The 16,881-nt window shown below is 39.5% G+C and overlaps 1 protein-coding gene and 1 long non-coding RNA gene across 4 annotated transcripts in view; one reads left to right on the forward strand and one right to left on the reverse strand.

Annotated features, from left to right (window-relative positions):
* The window catches only part of znf469 (zinc finger protein 469), a 208,564-nt gene that overhangs the window by 105,032 nt on the left and 86,651 nt on the right, over positions 1-16,881 (forward strand). The gene's annotated exons all lie outside the window — the stretch shown is intronic.
* Positions 11,953-16,082, reverse strand: LOC146569483 (uncharacterized). 3 transcript variants are annotated; one of them, XR_014893320.1, is made up of 5 exons: positions 15,807-16,082; positions 15,042-15,107; positions 14,536-14,691; positions 13,991-14,083; positions 11,953-13,692 (listed from the first exon to the last, which is right to left on the reverse strand). It is a non-coding gene; the product is annotated as an uncharacterized LOC146569483 (long non-coding RNA). The 3 variants fall into 3 exon arrangements; XR_014893321.1 differs by lacking the exon at positions 15,042-15,107 and having other exon boundaries at positions 15,807-16,075; XR_014893319.1 differs by having other exon boundaries at positions 15,042-16,072.

Here is a 16,881-nt window from a genome sequence, read left to right on the forward strand (position 1 = left end):
TGATTGAGTGCTAACAAGGAACACTTTTATGGATTTCAGATAACATCACAGTGCCTTACTAATAGTGGTCCGCGGTCTCTGGGGTCATATTAGCTTGAATCATTTGAGGTGTGGTCTGAGGTCTTTGTGAATGTGACGGTGAGACTAGGTTAGAATAAAGGTAGTATTAATTTAAGGCCAATGGTAAATGCCAGGTGTATAGTTTCAGGTTAGGATTTAGAGCTACAGAGTGTGAAGAGTGTCCTCAAAAGTATAGAAATGTGTGTTGTGTGCGCTAAATGGTAAAATGGGATCAGAAAGTTCAAATCTTTCCTGTTCTGTGCATCGTAACAAGACAGATGAGCTTAAATGAAAATGAATGCTTGCGGTTTGAGATGTGATTGCATCTGTGTATATATAAATTCTTTTGGTGGGACACCGAGGGCATGTAAAGTGGTATTAGCTCTGCTGTAATGACACAGAGTGATGGAAATACCACAGCCACCTTGACAAAACTCGCCCGGCATAACGGCTCGGGGCACAGTGCGCTCAGAGATTACACATTAGTGCGAGTGTGGTTGCGGGGTGTGTATGTACTCCCACCTTAGTCTACAATCGTCTAGACTCTCTAACAGCCCTGTTGTGGAACAGCTAATCAACGCAGCTGATGAAGCAGTGCGAGTAAGAGAGAGCAGTGAGGGTAAAGATCACAAGGCATATTTAAAAGAGACAAAAAGAAAATTACTGAAAGAGAGAGATGTAGGATCGTTCTTGAAATGATCATCAACTTTCGTGTAGATATTCAAATAGGGGTTTGTGTGGTTTGGGTTTGATGTTAGAGGTGAGACCAGCAGGATGGCTGGCCAACAGGATGTGACTTTTAAACAACCAGCAAAAATATTTTCCAACTTAATTAAAGGGCTCTGGCCCTCTCAGAAGATAGCAAAATGATTATGCCCCATAGGCCAACTGCCACTCAATAGAGACTCTCCTCCCTCTTGTTCTGAAAAGTCCTTTGTTTTCTGGGAGCTGTCACTTGGAAGGGTATAAATAATTAAAGGTGTTGGATTGGCCAGTTGGTCATGATCGACTCTGGGCTGGACCAATTACAGCCGAGGAGGTCGGATGCACCCTCCCCCTTGTTTAGCAATCTTATAGACGAACTAAAGAAAATGGAGAACAAAAAAAGGAAAGGAGGTGCAGAAAAACTTAGGGCCAAAAAGAAACAAGCCCTTCAGGCAAACGCTGCCAAATGTGTAAAAATAACTGAATTGTTTGGCGGTAGCTAAATCAAATCAAATCAAATCACTTTTATTGTCACATCACATGTGCAGGTACATTGGTACAGCACATGTGAGTGAAATTCTTGTGTGCGAGCTTCACAAGCAACAGAGTTGTGCAAAATACAATAATGTAAACAAGCAAAATACAAGAATGGCTACATCTGAAACTAATAAATATATGTACAATATATAATAGTATATGCATTTCTGGATGTGTATACTAAATATTTTTCTACGTGTGTGTGTGTGTGTGTGTACAAACATTTTACAAATTAAATAGAGTAAACAATAAATAAAATATATAAAATAAAATATACAGAGTGAGACGTGCAAAACAGTGGCGTTACTGTACAGTATGGAGTGCATAATGTTAAAGTTCTAGTAGTGAAGCTGAGGTGTCTATGAAGTGTTCAGCAGTCTGATGGCCTGATGGAAAAAGCTGTCTCTCAGTCTGCTGGTACGGGACCGGATGCTGCAGAACCTCCTTCCTGATGGAAGTAGTCTGAACAGTTTATGGCTATGGCCATAAATCTGTGGAAGCTATGGCATAGCTTCCACAGATTTAGCAACATCAGCAAGTGGTGGAGGCCAGCAGGTGGATAAGGGAAAGGGGAGGCAAGAGGAGGAGAGACAGAGGCGGCCGCCAGTGTTGTGCCAAAAAGTGATTGCCTGCCAAAAACTGATTTCCAATGTTTCCGTGTATTTTTTTTATGTGTAATATCTTTATGTATGTTGGTAAATAGACTTCGGTGAACAGCGTTTACAAAGGGATTATATATAGAATTAAAAAATTATCTGTTTTTTCAAGTATCTTTACAGCTCTGTGTTATTGTACTTACATTATAACCAATCCGGTCCTTTATCCTCACTTAAAATATTTTTACAGAACTATTGTCCTATTTGCTGCCATTTCTGCTGTCCTCTTGGCCAACTTACTCTTACAAAAGACATTTTTAATGTTAATGAGATTTTTTAACTGCATAAATAAAGGTTATATAAAGTTTTTGGCAAATACCGGAAATCACTTTTTGGCAGACAATCACTTTTTGGCACAACACCGCTCATAGTGGCAGAGCAACTGAACTTCAGGTAAGAAGTTATGACCTGCTGTCTATCTGTGCCAGATATAAACTAAGTTTAGTTGCAGTTTGTTTTCGTTGTGCTGACTTTTTACAGTCGCTTAGAATAACTGGTACTGCGTACTAGCTAGCATGACAGAGTTTATATCAAATCAAATCAAATCAAATCACTTTTATTGTCACATCACATGTGCAGGTACATTGGTACAGTACATGTGAGTGAAATTCTTGTGTGCGAGCTTCACAAGCAACAGAGTTGTGCAAAATACAATAATGTAAACAAGCAAAATACAAGAATGGCTACATCTGAAACTAATAAATATATGTACAATATATAATAGTATATGCATTTCTGGATGTGTATACTAAATATTTTTCTACGTGTGTGTGTGTGTGTGTGTGTGTGTATACACATATTTTACAAATTAAATAGAGTAAACAATAAATAAAATATATAAAAATATACAGAGTTGAGACATGTGCAAAACAGTGGCATTACTGTACAGTATGGAGTGCATAATGTTAAAGTTCCAGTAGTGAAGCTGAGGTGTCTATGACGTGTTCAGCAGTCTGATGGCCTGGTGGAAGAAGCTGTCTCTCAGTCTGCTGGTACGGGACCGGATGCTGCAGAACCTCCTTCCTGATGGAAGCAGTCTGAACAGTTTATGGCTGGGGTGACTGGAGTCCTTGATGATCCTCCCCGCTTTCCTCAGGCACCGCTTCCTGTAGATGTCTTGGAGGGAGGGAAGCTCACCTCCAATTATCCGTTCAGAGCACCGCACTACTCGCTGGAGAGCTTTGCGGTTGTAAGCAGTGCTGTTGCCGTACCAGGTGGTGATGCATCGAGTGAGGATGCTCTCAATGGCACAGTGATAGAAGGTCCTGAGGATGCGGGGGCTCATGCCGAATCTTTTCAGTCTCCTGAGAAAGAAGAGGCGCTGCTGCGCCTTCTTCACTGTTTTGTTTGTGTGTACTGACCACGTAAGATCCTCAGCCAGATGTACACCAAGGAACCGGAAGCTGCTCACTCTCTCCACAGCAGCGCCGTTGATGGTGATGGGGGTGTGTACTTCTCTGCACCTCCGGAAGTCCACTATCAACTCCTTTGTCTTTGCGACGTTGAGGGTGAGATGGTTGTCTTGACACCAGTGGGTCAGGGCGCTGACCTCCTCCCTGTAAGCCATCTCATCACCATTGGTGATAAGACCCACCACTGTAGTGTCGTCCGCAAACTTCACAATGATGTTGGAGTTGTTAGTGGCTGTGCAGTCGTAGGTGTAGAGTGAGTATAGGAGAGGGCTCAGTACACACCCCTGTGGAGCACCAGTGTTCAGTGTGATGGGGGATGAGGTGATGCTGCCCAGTCTGACCACTTGGCGTCTGTCAGACAGGAAGTTAAGGATTCAGCTGCAGAGGGAGCTGCTCAGTCCTAGATCCTGCAGTTTCCTGTCCAGCTTCGAGGGAACGATGGTATTGAATGTTGAGCTGTAATCTACAAACAGCATTCTCACATACGTGTCTCTCTTATATACTGCTGGGCGGGTGCTATGAAGTTACTGATAGTAAATTTTATTTTATGCTTAAGGTTAGTTTCTCAAACTCCTCAAAATCTTAACAAATTGTGCCAATCCTTACATGTTGCACCAGGCTGATTTATCATCAAAAGTGGAGAAGTCTCTGACAGAGGAGACAGAAGAGCAGCAGAGAGAGATGGAGATGGAGAGATGACTTTATGTCATCCATGAGGGATGCATTTGACAAATGTTTCACATATTATAGCCCAACAAGTTACTTATAGCTATTTTAATACGAGCAATCAGTTTTTGGCAAATACCGGAAATCACTTTTTGGCAGACAATCACTTTTTGGCACAACACCGGCTATTGCAGTTAATAATACAACAACTTCTTGCCATTTTTTGTGTTTCTTTTTATCGCTGTGTAACTGAGTTCAATTGAAAGCCTGCATGTGCTAGTACCTCTTGCCACAAGTTCCCAGAATCCTTTGCGGTCTTACCCCTGAATGACGTCACATTTTTGGTGGGCCGGTCTCTAGTCAAAATGCCCAGGCCGATTTTTTGTCCCAGTCCAGCCCTGTCTGTGTTTTGCAGTTATGCAGTCCAGCCAAATGCTCATTCATAGAAAAGGCCCTTTTGTGACCCACTTGTTGGTTAGCATTTTTTAAACTTCTATTTATGGGCAGACATTTTCTTTGGCACTGGAGGGCGATAATGTTTTTGGTGTGTATATTTTTTGCTCAGGAAAGAGGTTTTCATTCTCAAGTGCCCTTTGAGATCCATCTGTTTTGTTAGTTGTCTGACAGACAGAAGATCTCTGCCTGATTCTCAGCTTAGGATAGTTCAGCTGTATTGGAGTCTGAAGCAGTCACACACATCTGTTTAGATACATGGATGTCTGCTTTTGTCTTGGGGAATGGTTAGTACAGAGATAGATGGTTAATAACATCGAGGGACTGACCAGTGAAGAAAAGACAAGATTAGTATTTCTGTTCTGGTCTGTGCCTGGCTGGAGTTGCTGTGCAGTCTGGCTTTTACTCTCTGTTTATGATTTTGGCTGTGTGGGTTGTGTGTTTGTGTCTGGATAACAGCAGGACCCAGAGGCTTGAGCGTGATAGAGAGGTTAACCAAAGTATAGCCAGAGGGATAGTCTGGGTTTGTGGAGTAAAGTGTTATGATGGTTTGTGTTATCTGGACTGACAACCCAAAAGCTCATGAGATGTAACCCTCGGGGGGCTGAGAGATGTGTGTGCCGCGAGGCCTGTTTGCCTTATGTATATGACATGGGGAAGTGTCAGGGACAGTTAAAAGGTGTTGGGTGAACATGAAAACACTGCAAACCTTAGTCAAGCACCCTCCTGGAACTTCTTAGACCCCCATCTGTTTTTGTTCTGCACACCAGCAAACAGAAACAGACATGCAGTGGCGTAAAAATGCGTAAAAGGCAACTGCATTAAATTGTCTGTGAGACGAAGCTTTCCAGAGAGAGTAATGAAAGAAATTGAGAATGGCACCAATAGCCCATGCAAATGATTCTAGTGGTCTATAGTGGGTGCTAATGCAACCTACAGGTCATCATTAGGCCGTTGTGATGGGAAACCTGAAGGCAATTAAAAGTCTACAGTTCTCCAGACAGTGGTGAGTCACTGGTGATAGAGTTGAAGCTTAACAGTAACCAGTCCTTGTGACTCAAACAAATTTGGCTTCGAGTGAGATTTTGTTAATGTGATAGAGTTGTTTGGAAGGTCTGCACAGTTTGTGGTACTTTCTTCCTTTTGATACGTCCCTTTGTGGCATTTTTTGTGATTCAGCATTGCTCACGGTGATGACAAGTGGACATTTGTTTTTTATGCTGATTTGACTGGGAAAGGCACTGACTACACTGGGTTTGCTTTCTGCTCACAATAAGAGAACCAAGCTGGCATGGTAAATATGAAGCAGGGACATCTGTTGTGGTTGTTTATTTACATTGCAAGGAAGTGACAAACTACTTTATCCTTTCCTCTGTTGACTTTACTAGTTTATTTTGTTCAATCAATACTTTTATACCATCCCTGCTTCTTTGAACCACTATTAGCTTTTTATTTTTTCCACTCTCATTTGCCATTTTATTGCCAGATGGAACTTGAATGCTGAACACATACTATATGGAAACAGTGCAGAGTCAGACAGTCTGTCGAGAGATTACAACAGCTGTATCACGCTATTAATAAAAATATCATAAGGTTTAATGAATCAGTTCTCATCAGAGATGAGTCAAACGCCTGATATCTTTTAATTAGATGAAAGCCATGTAATGTCTGAATCAGCAGCAGGTTGACTGTACAATACTGAGGTGAAGGTGTTTGAAAGTGTAGTGTTCACAGTGGGTGGTGTGTCTGTCTGCATCCTTTATGACTCTGATTCATTACCAAATCATAACAGAAAGTGAGTGAAGATTTTCCACAGGCAGTCATTACTGTGGGTACCATTATATGTTTGAGTTCAAATCTACTGGAAAATACACATCACCTTTCTTTATAAGTTATATTAGCACACTGATACTCATGAGTACATCGTGCTAGTACTTGGTTGGACCCTGTTTTGTTTTCAGGACAAAACAGACGAGTTCTTCATTTCATAGATTCAACAAAGTGTTGGATATACTTTTGCACATTTGCACATCCATCATGCAAGCTAAATCCCTAAGGAGCTCAATTTGATTGAGATCTGGTGTCTGTGGAGGCCATTTGAGTACTGAGAAATTACTTCATATTCAAGAAATCTGTTTGAGATGATTTAAGCTTTGTGACATGCAACAAATGCGCTTTTGCAAACAAGGTTTGGACATAGTAAGCAAGAATATTCAAGCAGGCTATGGCATTTTAAAAAAGCTCAGTTGCTACAAAGCAGCCTAAATTGTGCCTAGAAATGATACCCCACACCTGGCAGATGTCCTGTTGGTCACGACAGATGGCGCCCCTCCCTGAGCCTGATTCTGCGGTAGTTTTCTTCCTGTTAAAAAGGAGTTTTTCCTTCCCTCTGTCACCAAAGTGCTTGCTCATGAGGGATTGTATGATTGTTGGGTTTTTCTCTGTATGTATTATTGTAGGATCTACCTCTGAAATGTTCTCAGTTTTTGTTTAACAGTAATGCAAGTAATATGGTTCCCGTCAGCTTGGCTTTATGGGCCTTTGGGCTGCCTGAACTGCAGTTGTAGTCATATGAAAAGGTATTTCTTTCCTTCATCTGAGGGCCGCACCTATGCTTCCCTGACTTGGGTGGCATTGTTTGGTGTTGGGAGAAAATCTGTTACGGCCTCTCTCTTTCTCCTTTCCTTCTCTTTCGCTTGGGGTAACCTTTTGCTCTGTCCTGGGATGGTGAGGGGACAGGTCTACGGTGTTATTTTTGTGCCACTATTCTGAGCGCACGTAAAAAAACATTGCAGGTGCAAGTGTTGCATTTTGAGAAGAAATTTATTTATTTACATCCAATTTACAAACGGCTGGGTGCAAGATTTGGCTATTTTCACTGTGAGTACGTTGTCATTCAAACCAAGGTAAGTCAGCTGGAGTGCATCGAGTGTAATAGCCATGGTTCACACCCTACTACAGTTGATGTTATACATTTATCAATGAACTGCTAAAATCTCGTCATATTATGTGCCCATAATTGTAAAGTTGATGCAAATTACCACATTGATAATCGGGCAAGATACATTTCATAGGCAGGCTTCCCTACAGTTGTGCGAAAGAATTAGCAAATCGTTACATAGCACGTATGTCTGCAAAGTCACTCCATTCGATGTTTGTTCGCAATTTCTATAACCTCCGAGACCACCAACGATAATATAGAACTTACCGGAATGAAAATGTCCGGTAAGTTAAGTGATATCTAGAGATGGAAGTGAACTGGATATCAACTCGTCTCACGGCTGCTATTCAGGCTAGACGCCTTTGTTTGGTAAGGTCTGCCATATGAGCTCCCTCATGTTGCTTCCAGGTTGGGAAAGAATAAAAAGACAAACCCTTTTTAAGCTTGTTCCTGTGTCGGCTGTGCGGTCGAACATTGCAGCCGACCACACAGCAAGTACGAACCATGGCTGTTGTGTGTGCTTTCGCTCCTTTGTGGGTTGCGCTTTGTTTGGACCCAGAAAATGGCGCATCAGGCCAAAATCCTTTCCACGCCCACCCCCGTGACATCACGCTCCAAAGCCGTATAGCAGCCCCTCTTGCTCAGTTTTTGCATTTGCGCTTGCTCGCAATGTGTTGCTTCCGCTCTCAACATTTCTGCCCAAGTGCGTTCAACTGTGCTACAAAACCAGCCAATCACAGACTTGGATGGAAAAAAACTCTGATTGGCTGTTTTGGTCTCCAATCAGCCTCGTTTGAGTTTTGGACGAAATGCATTCTGGGATATTGCATTTCGTCATTTTGAGTTGATTGGAGACCAAAACAGCCAATCAGATTTTGTTTGCATCCAAGTCTGTGATTGGCTGGTTTTGTGGCACAAATATAACGGTGTACAGAAAGAGTTAAACGCGCACGGGCAGAAAAGTTGAGAGTGCAAGCAACATATTTCGAGCAAGCGCAAATGCAAAAACTGAGCGAGAGGGGCTGCTATTGTGTGTGTGTGTATGGATGATAGCAAACACTGAAATACATTTTTTGCACGCAGCAATGAATTTTGTTCACTCAAATTTAGCTTTTCTTCGCTCAAAATAAATTTCTTCTCAAAATGCAACACTTGTACCTGCAAATTATTTTTAAGTGCGCTCAGAATAGTGGCACAAAAATAACGCCATACAGGTCTGGGTGATCTTGTGCCACTGAGCGTGTGCCCCAGCACCCTGGTTATGCCGCCTAGTGTCCTTCCTGTGCTTTGGATCTGTTTCTTGGCTTGTGCAGTGCTGTGGCCTCCTCTTGTTGGGTGTCTGTGCTGCCTGGATACGACTAGGATGTGCTGTCTGTGTCTTTGGTTCTGGTGCAGACTTTCCTACTTGAAAAAAATGACAAACGAAATGTAAGAAATATGTGGATTATATATATGGATTCCTTAATTTTATTTTTAGTTACCTTAAACAGTTGTTCTTACTCTGGATGTTAGAAGTCCTAAAGAAATAGAAAAAGAAAACCTGGGGAATGAAGGATTAAAGCAAACATCAATCACAGACATGCAGTATGGTGTCACAAGTTCATAAGGAGGTCATAAACCAGTAAGGTTAGCACTCCAGTTTTTAAAGACCCTGATACACTCAGAAACAGTCATGGATGTGGACACACATGCGGTTCTGTTTATTGTGTGCCTCCGCAGTGCACTTGTGCAGTCAGAAATCGTTGGCTGCACATGGACATCTGTGCCTAACTAACATGAACATGAAATTTAGTATAATTTTACATTTACCCTGGCCCTCTTATTACAGTTGCTTTACCTACTGTAATCAAAGCTTGGTTCCAAACCTCAGATTTTCTGCCCACATACCACATATTTTCAGAAAATTCACATTACTTGATTTGACCCCGGCTAGAAAATCAGTCAACCAGTCGGTGCTTGGTTTGTGAGCATTATTGTCATTCTTAACAAATACCAACAAGGAAATGGGAACAAGCCAGAATGTGACTGGGATATATATTTGGGATATAGCCTACGTGACAAATTATGGTATGTGCAGATAATTTTGAGTTATCACAGAGGAGAAAAACATGGGTGGACAAATAACATAATGGATCCATTCTGGTGTCTCAGTTATTTATGATAGTTTGCTGGCTTACAGAGATTCAGAATCCTGACACTCCTAAATCAAGTGTGGCCATTATTTATATATTTTCTACACCTGTGCTTTTCTTGCTGTGACATGCCAGAATGTCTCATGCATTAAGTCACATAATCCTGTTGTGGCGGAAAAACATGTTTGCATAGTGTCTCTCTAAAACATTATGTTTGAGTTTCATATATCATGCTCTTTTATGATGTGATTGTGTTTCCTCACAGAGTAAAAGGCAAATAGTGTGTTTCAACTCTACTTGAGAACTTAAAGTGCTTTATACAGCATGTCTCATTCACACAAGCACGTTCTACAGCAAAGTGCTTTTTATCTAACAATCACACTAGACGCGTGGATATATGCAAATTATCTTTGTGTGATATAAACTAGGTCAAAATGAAATGTGTGCAGTTGTTAAAAATACAGATTTGTTTTTTAACATCTCTTTTTTTAAACCATGGCCTCTAAGTCCCCTGGCTCTCACATTGACTGTTTGGATTGAATATAGCAGTATTTGGCCTTCATAATACAGCAACACTCCAGTAGAGCTTCCCCCTCCTGAATTCACTGGTAAATGTTTACCTTCACACTCCAACATGCTGGGGTGGTCCCAGAGCACAAGGTTAATGGGCATAAATTGCAAGCGCCCAGCTGTGTGTATATTCAGATGTAAACACAAAAACACAGAAGTGCAGGGATGTGGTAGCACATTCATATGTCCAGCACTGGTAATGTGCAGAAAACAATAATGACAATATTAATGTGGCAGAAATCCAAAATTATATTTAAAATAGCTGAGTGCTGTGTTACCTTCTACAGTGAAGATGGTCATAATTCAAATAGAACTGCTGTTTTGTGATGCAGTATGTGGCACAGATGTTCATGAACTCCCACTAGACGTGTTCAAATCCATTTATTATGGCTCACTGTCTATGAATGTTTGGATAGTATTTCTGAGAATGTGCCTGAGCCTAATTCTCAGAATAAATCTTTTTTTTTATTCACTCTTTTATTGTACTTGTAAATTTATTTATTTTTACAAACTGCTCTCTTTTTTATATGATATAGTCAAGCACTTGGAAAAAGGGGTACCTTACAAGTTTGATCACTCACTACAAGCCTTTTTAGGGCCTGCTTGGGTCCTCTTACCCAAAGACAGTTAACTGGGTCACACCTTCAATTAGTCTATGATCCTTAGTCTATATGTGGTATTTATCTAATTCAAAAAACAGCATTAATAAACTTCTGAATGTTATTACAGCAGAAGAGAAACTCTAGCCTCAAATATTCCACATTGTGATCTTGCTAAGCATGCATTTTTGACACGTTTTAATAGGCAATTGATTATGAGGATCATTTCATATGTACTTTAAGCTCATCTTGCATTTATTGAATGACCAGCGAGAGCTGGTTGACCTGTTTAATTTTCAACATAAAGTAAAGGTAATTAAGTAAGTAAAATTTTATTTATAAAATATGCTAGCCACTGTTGCAAAACCTTTAGTCTCCTTTCGTTCTTTTCTTGTATGCTAAGGACCCTTGACAAGGTAATATGCAACTGAATTAGCAACAGTGTTGCAGTCGCGATTAAAAGTTTAAGACCACTTGAAAAATGGCAAAAAAAAAAAACCAGCTTTAACGTGCAACAAGAAAAAATGGGAGTGAGACAAAACATTTTTTTGAGCATGCAATTTATGGAAAACAATGCTTAAACTGCAACAGGCTGCTTTACAGCTTATCAAAAGTTTAGGACCACACCTCCAAAAAAACCTGTTCCATGAACTCAGTAATGAGTAGCTCCACTGTTATTGTTCATCACTTCAAAAATTCGTTGTGGCATGCTTCTTTTTTTTTTTTTTTTTTTTTGCCTGTCCCATTTGGTTCTTTAGCCGTCAGAATTGTTGTCAAGGATACCCAATGGATTTACTTTGCCAAATGGATCATCACGGCCTTGCCGTATTGGTCCATTTGATCGACCTTTGTTGTTATTATTTATTTTATATTATTTTCAGTTGTTACAGACGGGACAGACATGACTGAGGGATAGGAAAGGGAGAAAGAAAGAGGAAGGAAAAGAAAAACAGAAGGGAAGAGGGACAGTTAGAAAGGGCACTTAAAAAGAGAAAGAAGAAAAAAAAATCTCCTGGATCACCTGTTGAGAGAAAAAGAAGAGACAACAAGCAAAAAAAACTGAGCAACATACACTCAAAAAAATGAAACGTTGACTTTAATTAAAATTATTTTGTCAACAGGTTCCACGAAATTGAATTATGTTAGTTTAAAGCAAAAATCTTTAGTTCATCTAATTTAAAAAAACTACTTAAGATTAACAAGACATACTTAAGACTAACTAAATCAAGTTATGTTGTATGAACATAGATGATATATTTTCAGGTTAGATAGTTTAGATTAGTTACTTCAACACATTTCTTATTTGTGGCAGTAAAATGTTAAATTTAAGTTAGATTAATTCAAATATTATATTTTCAGCCACCTTGTGCTTTATTAATTAGTTTTACATAAATCTATTTTGTCAACAGGTTCCACACAAATGAATTAAGTACATCCAACTTATTTTTTAAAATTTATTTTATTGCCAACACATTCAGTGAGCATTTGTGTAAACCCAGTCCAAAATAAAACACAACAGCTCATTAGGGTTAGTAATTAACAGTATGTAGACAGATGCAACATCAAGACTTTAAATTAAATGTCTGTATCTACCAGAAATAGAAGAAAAAAAAAAAAAAAACGCATTGAAGATCACATAACACATTGATAAGATGACACTTGAGTTATGCACATGTGATGCTAGTAAGGTCTGTGAGTGTTTTTTTTCTTTTAGTGTCTAAAATGGATAGCAAAGTTGCTATTTGCAATGATTGCTTAGGGTCAGTCCAGTAACACAATGCCAATGAAGTGCTTTCCTTTAACAATGCAAAGTGAAGTGTCCACCTCAACAGCCACAATTTAAAAAAAAAAAAAAAAAATGTAACAACAACAACAACAACAACAATAATAATAATAAATAGTCCACTGATATTAGCAATCAAAGAAAATTACATCACCATCCCAAATAAAACTTTAACAAAACATGCCAAGATTATGGTCTAACAATAAAACAGCTTGTCAGCGTTCAGTTTTTTTGCAACAGCACAGCAGTAACCATTTAACACTTGCCACTGTCAACATTTATTTTACCAGTGTTTGGGCAAAAAACTTCAGATGTAAACATTTTAACATGGAAACAATTGTTCGTCTTTAAAAGTCCACAAAATATACATTCATCCTGCATTCCCAACTTGGATGATCTGATATCCTCGTGTTGGTGTTGTTCCCAGACCATCATGAAAATGTTGTTCCAGGTTCAACGTTGCAAGTGACCAATCACATTGTTGTGACGTTATTCTATTCCAAGCCATTTGTGCATTTATGAAATTCCAATGTTGCAAGGACAATATCAATTCTGCTTACTGTTTATTAAAGGGTTAGGGTTAGGGTCAGTTGATCGGCGGACAGAGGCGGTTTCACGCAGCTTAAGTACAGTTTTTTGTTTTACGCTGGTTTTTCCCGAAGTCGCAAAAGTATGACGTCACAACATTCTGATTGGTCACTTGCAATGTTGATCCTGGAACAACATTTAGTATGATGATCTGGGAACAACACCAACACGGGGATATCAGATCAACCTCCTAACTTACCCTTATTTTTAGTATGTATTGCAATTACCTTTACAATGCACACAATGTAACACAAACTGAATATGAACATATTTCCACCTCATAACAATATGCCTTGAACGCTAATATACACACCACCCTTCAACATTTCTGGTGCAGTATCATCTCTCAATTAAATCCTTTAAATCTCAATACTTTTGATTGTCTCTTAGCTTTCAGTCTTGAGGTTAACTGAGATTCAGTTCATATATCCCACCCATTAAGAGTGCACATGCAGAGGCCAGGTCTTCCAGGTCATGCAGGACACACTAGATGGTTATACCCACATCGGCTGGAGGAGTGCTGGCATCAGCTCTTTCGATGGTAAAGATAGCAAGGGTAATTTGTTCCAGCTCCCTCTGAACAGCTGTAGCTTAGACACAAAAACATAGAAAAATGGCATCCAGTTTTAAAAAAAAGAAAGAAAAAGGGCCAAAGCTACCCTTTAATGACGTAAACACAATATTAGGAACATGCACCCCAGTGCGCCACTATTTCAGACTACAGATTCAACGATAAATATAAATAGTTTGGGTATACAAGAAGATTTCCCAAAACATTTAAACAGGTTCCATGCAAATTACAACAACAACAACATTACAACATGCAACAACATTAGTTATTCAAAATTAGTTTTTTATCTGTATTAAACCAAAACTAAAATTACCAACCAATTATTCTTTGAAGAGGATGCTTGGGTCTTCATTCAGGTAAAAAGGTAGTGCCCTGAGGACACACTCCCTCCCCTTTTCAATGGTTTCCTTCTGTAGAGAGTGGCAGAGATACAGGAAGAGAAAACAGAAATACTTTAGGATGACAGAAACTCACATTATACGCAAAATGAATGACATAGCCACTGCACAGATAGACATGTACACAAGACCAACTAATCATCACATGGACATGAATAGTTAACCTGTTGGGAAGGGTTTCCACCACATTATATATGTCCATAATGGAGGTAAAGACAAACTAATACATCATCTTTTTTGCATTCAAAACATAACATAAAAACATTCACTTCTGGTTTAACCTAAATCAAGGGATCAGATTTTACATATGTTTAGGTAATTTAAATTTTCCAACGTTTTGAGTACCAAACTTTGTCTTGCTTAATATAAATGTAAGTGCACTGTGCAGCTACCATACACTAGCTGTTTAAATTTGAAAATGATCTTATTAGCCATAATATTTTGCTACCAACAGAATAACGCACCTGTGTGGCTGGGGCCAAAGTTTGTCTAATTTTCTTCCCTGCAACGCCTCCTTTTTTCTTGAAGACTTTTATGAGCTGGTCAGTGTATTGGTCAAGTTGTGTAAAAAGCCTTGGAACATGTGCAGCAGTAGTAATCCTCACATATTCTGCTTCCACCTGAAAATATGTCAACAAACACAACATACTGTACTGTAAATATACATACTATATGTACACATATACAAACTAAAACTAATGTAGAAAGACCTCATTAAAGCTATAATTTTAACACAAACATTTACACAAAATGCTAATGGAGCCATTACAGCTTTTATTGTTATTTATCAAGTTCCAAAAAATATTGATCACAGCTGATCTGAAAAGAATTTCATGCCTCAGGCCCTTGAACTGCAACCTTTACCATGGTTCAGATGTGGAGACGAAATAACAGGGGCATGGGATGGGTCACAAAAGAAAACTTAACTTATAAAACAGTTTTGTTTTTAAAAGTATAACAGTTCACATACCACATACAAGCTCAGCAGTACCACATACACCACATCAGTATAGGAGGGAGCAGGTAAAGGCAGGATCTGAGATTTATAAAGTAAAACAAGAAATTCATTACTTAATTTCAAGAAGCAAATTATTGTTTGAATTACAACTAAATAAAATACTACTCAGAAGAAAAGCAAGAGATTGACACTGCCATGTGCTAACTTTCTATAGAAGCAATTATCACCAGGTCTGTCGTCCTCCATTGTCTGTCCACTCATATGTCTTGAATAATTTTATTAAAAAAATTAAGTGTGTACTTTCACAAACTGTAATTTATAACTACATTGATATGTATAACTCCGCTAGGAAACATGCTGTATTTACAGACCATTTTTACATAATACAGATTACTGATAGAGCAGAACAATGGTGTCACAGTGGCTTTCGCCCTTGACTTTTTGGATTTTAAATGTCACTTTATGCTATCCTTGCTATCCTATTCGATATTTCCGACTCTCGGATTACAGAAAAGGAATCCCAAGAAAGCAAATGGAAAAATAACCCCTTGAAAGAATAACCCCATGAACCCCTGTAGCTAATCCCTTAATAAAACAAAAAACAATAAAAATGTTTCTTACACAGTCCACAAAATAAGCATGTCCAGGACCCAGTAAAACTAATGTAAAACAAGCACACGCAAACGATATAACATGTCTTGTAAGACAAACGCAAAATATAACCATGCTGGACATATAGATACTACACAACATAGTCAAAGAAAAAAGTGGTCTTACCTCTCAAAGAAACAGCAGCTTGGCGCCAAAACAGCCTTTTTCAGTTAAATTTGAAGTCTTGCGCATGAGCAGGCACAAGCCGTGAAACCTTCTTGTTCTGCGCGGTTTCATTACAACTGTTTTTGCATTACTGCCACCTTGTGGATATACAAGGTATATCGATCCTCATTGACTTAACTTAAATGTTATGCGATCAAGTAACACATTAGTATTATGTACGTTGAATAATAGACACAATTACGTAGACTTGATCAGAAAAACATATGTTAACTTAACAAAAACATATATTTTAAGTAAAATGAAAATAAATAATTAATATACACTGAACAATCCACCTCATTCATTTTTTTGAGTGTACAAAGCACAACACCATCACGTTAATGTAGCTAAGTGTAAACAGCAGTAAATACTAAATATTGAATGTTGTTGTGTAGCAAGCAGGACCGACAGCGCACAATGTGCTTGGAAATAGCAGCCAATAGAGGTGTAGTGTATGTCTATGAACAGTGAACACCCGTGTGCACACCTGTGTGGATCAGCGCGCTTGTATTCAAAAGGTTTCCCCATGTAATGGTCTGCTAGAGGATGTAGAGAGCCATAGCCCTGTCCCCCAGGGCATGAAGCAGGCATGGAGGAGATCCAGGCCCCAGACATCCAGAGGCCCCAGAGTGCGAGAGCCCAAGGAGGACCATCGAAGGGGCATCCGTGCCACCCTCCTGGGAAGAGCTGAGAAGAGCCCCAGATGTGGCATGCTTGATGCAAGCGTTTCCACGAGGTAAAGGGAAATGTTTCTCCAAATGGTGAACAGGGCCACACGAAGGGCAACTTCCCTTGTTATCCATCCCCAAAGGTTCTCAATTGGATTTAGATCAGGGGAACATGCAGGATGGTCCAAGAGAGTGATGCTATTCTCCTGGAAGAAGTCCCTTGTCCTTGTGTATTGTGTATTGTATTGTCCTGTTGAAAAACCTAGTCATTACCACACAGACGGTGCCCTCAGTCATGATGGATGCTCTCTGCAACACCTGGACATAGCTAGCGACCGTTTGATGCACCTGCACCTCCTGGAGCTCCA

The sequence above is a fragment of the Mchenga conophoros genome, linkage group LG7 (genome assembly GCF_057382185.1).
Source record: "Mchenga conophoros isolate Kocher_MC1m ecotype Shallow Benthic linkage group LG7, M_conophoros_male_GT1.1, whole genome shotgun sequence".
In the NCBI taxonomy this organism is placed as follows: Eukaryota; Metazoa; Chordata; class Actinopteri; order Cichliformes; family Cichlidae; genus Mchenga; species Mchenga conophoros.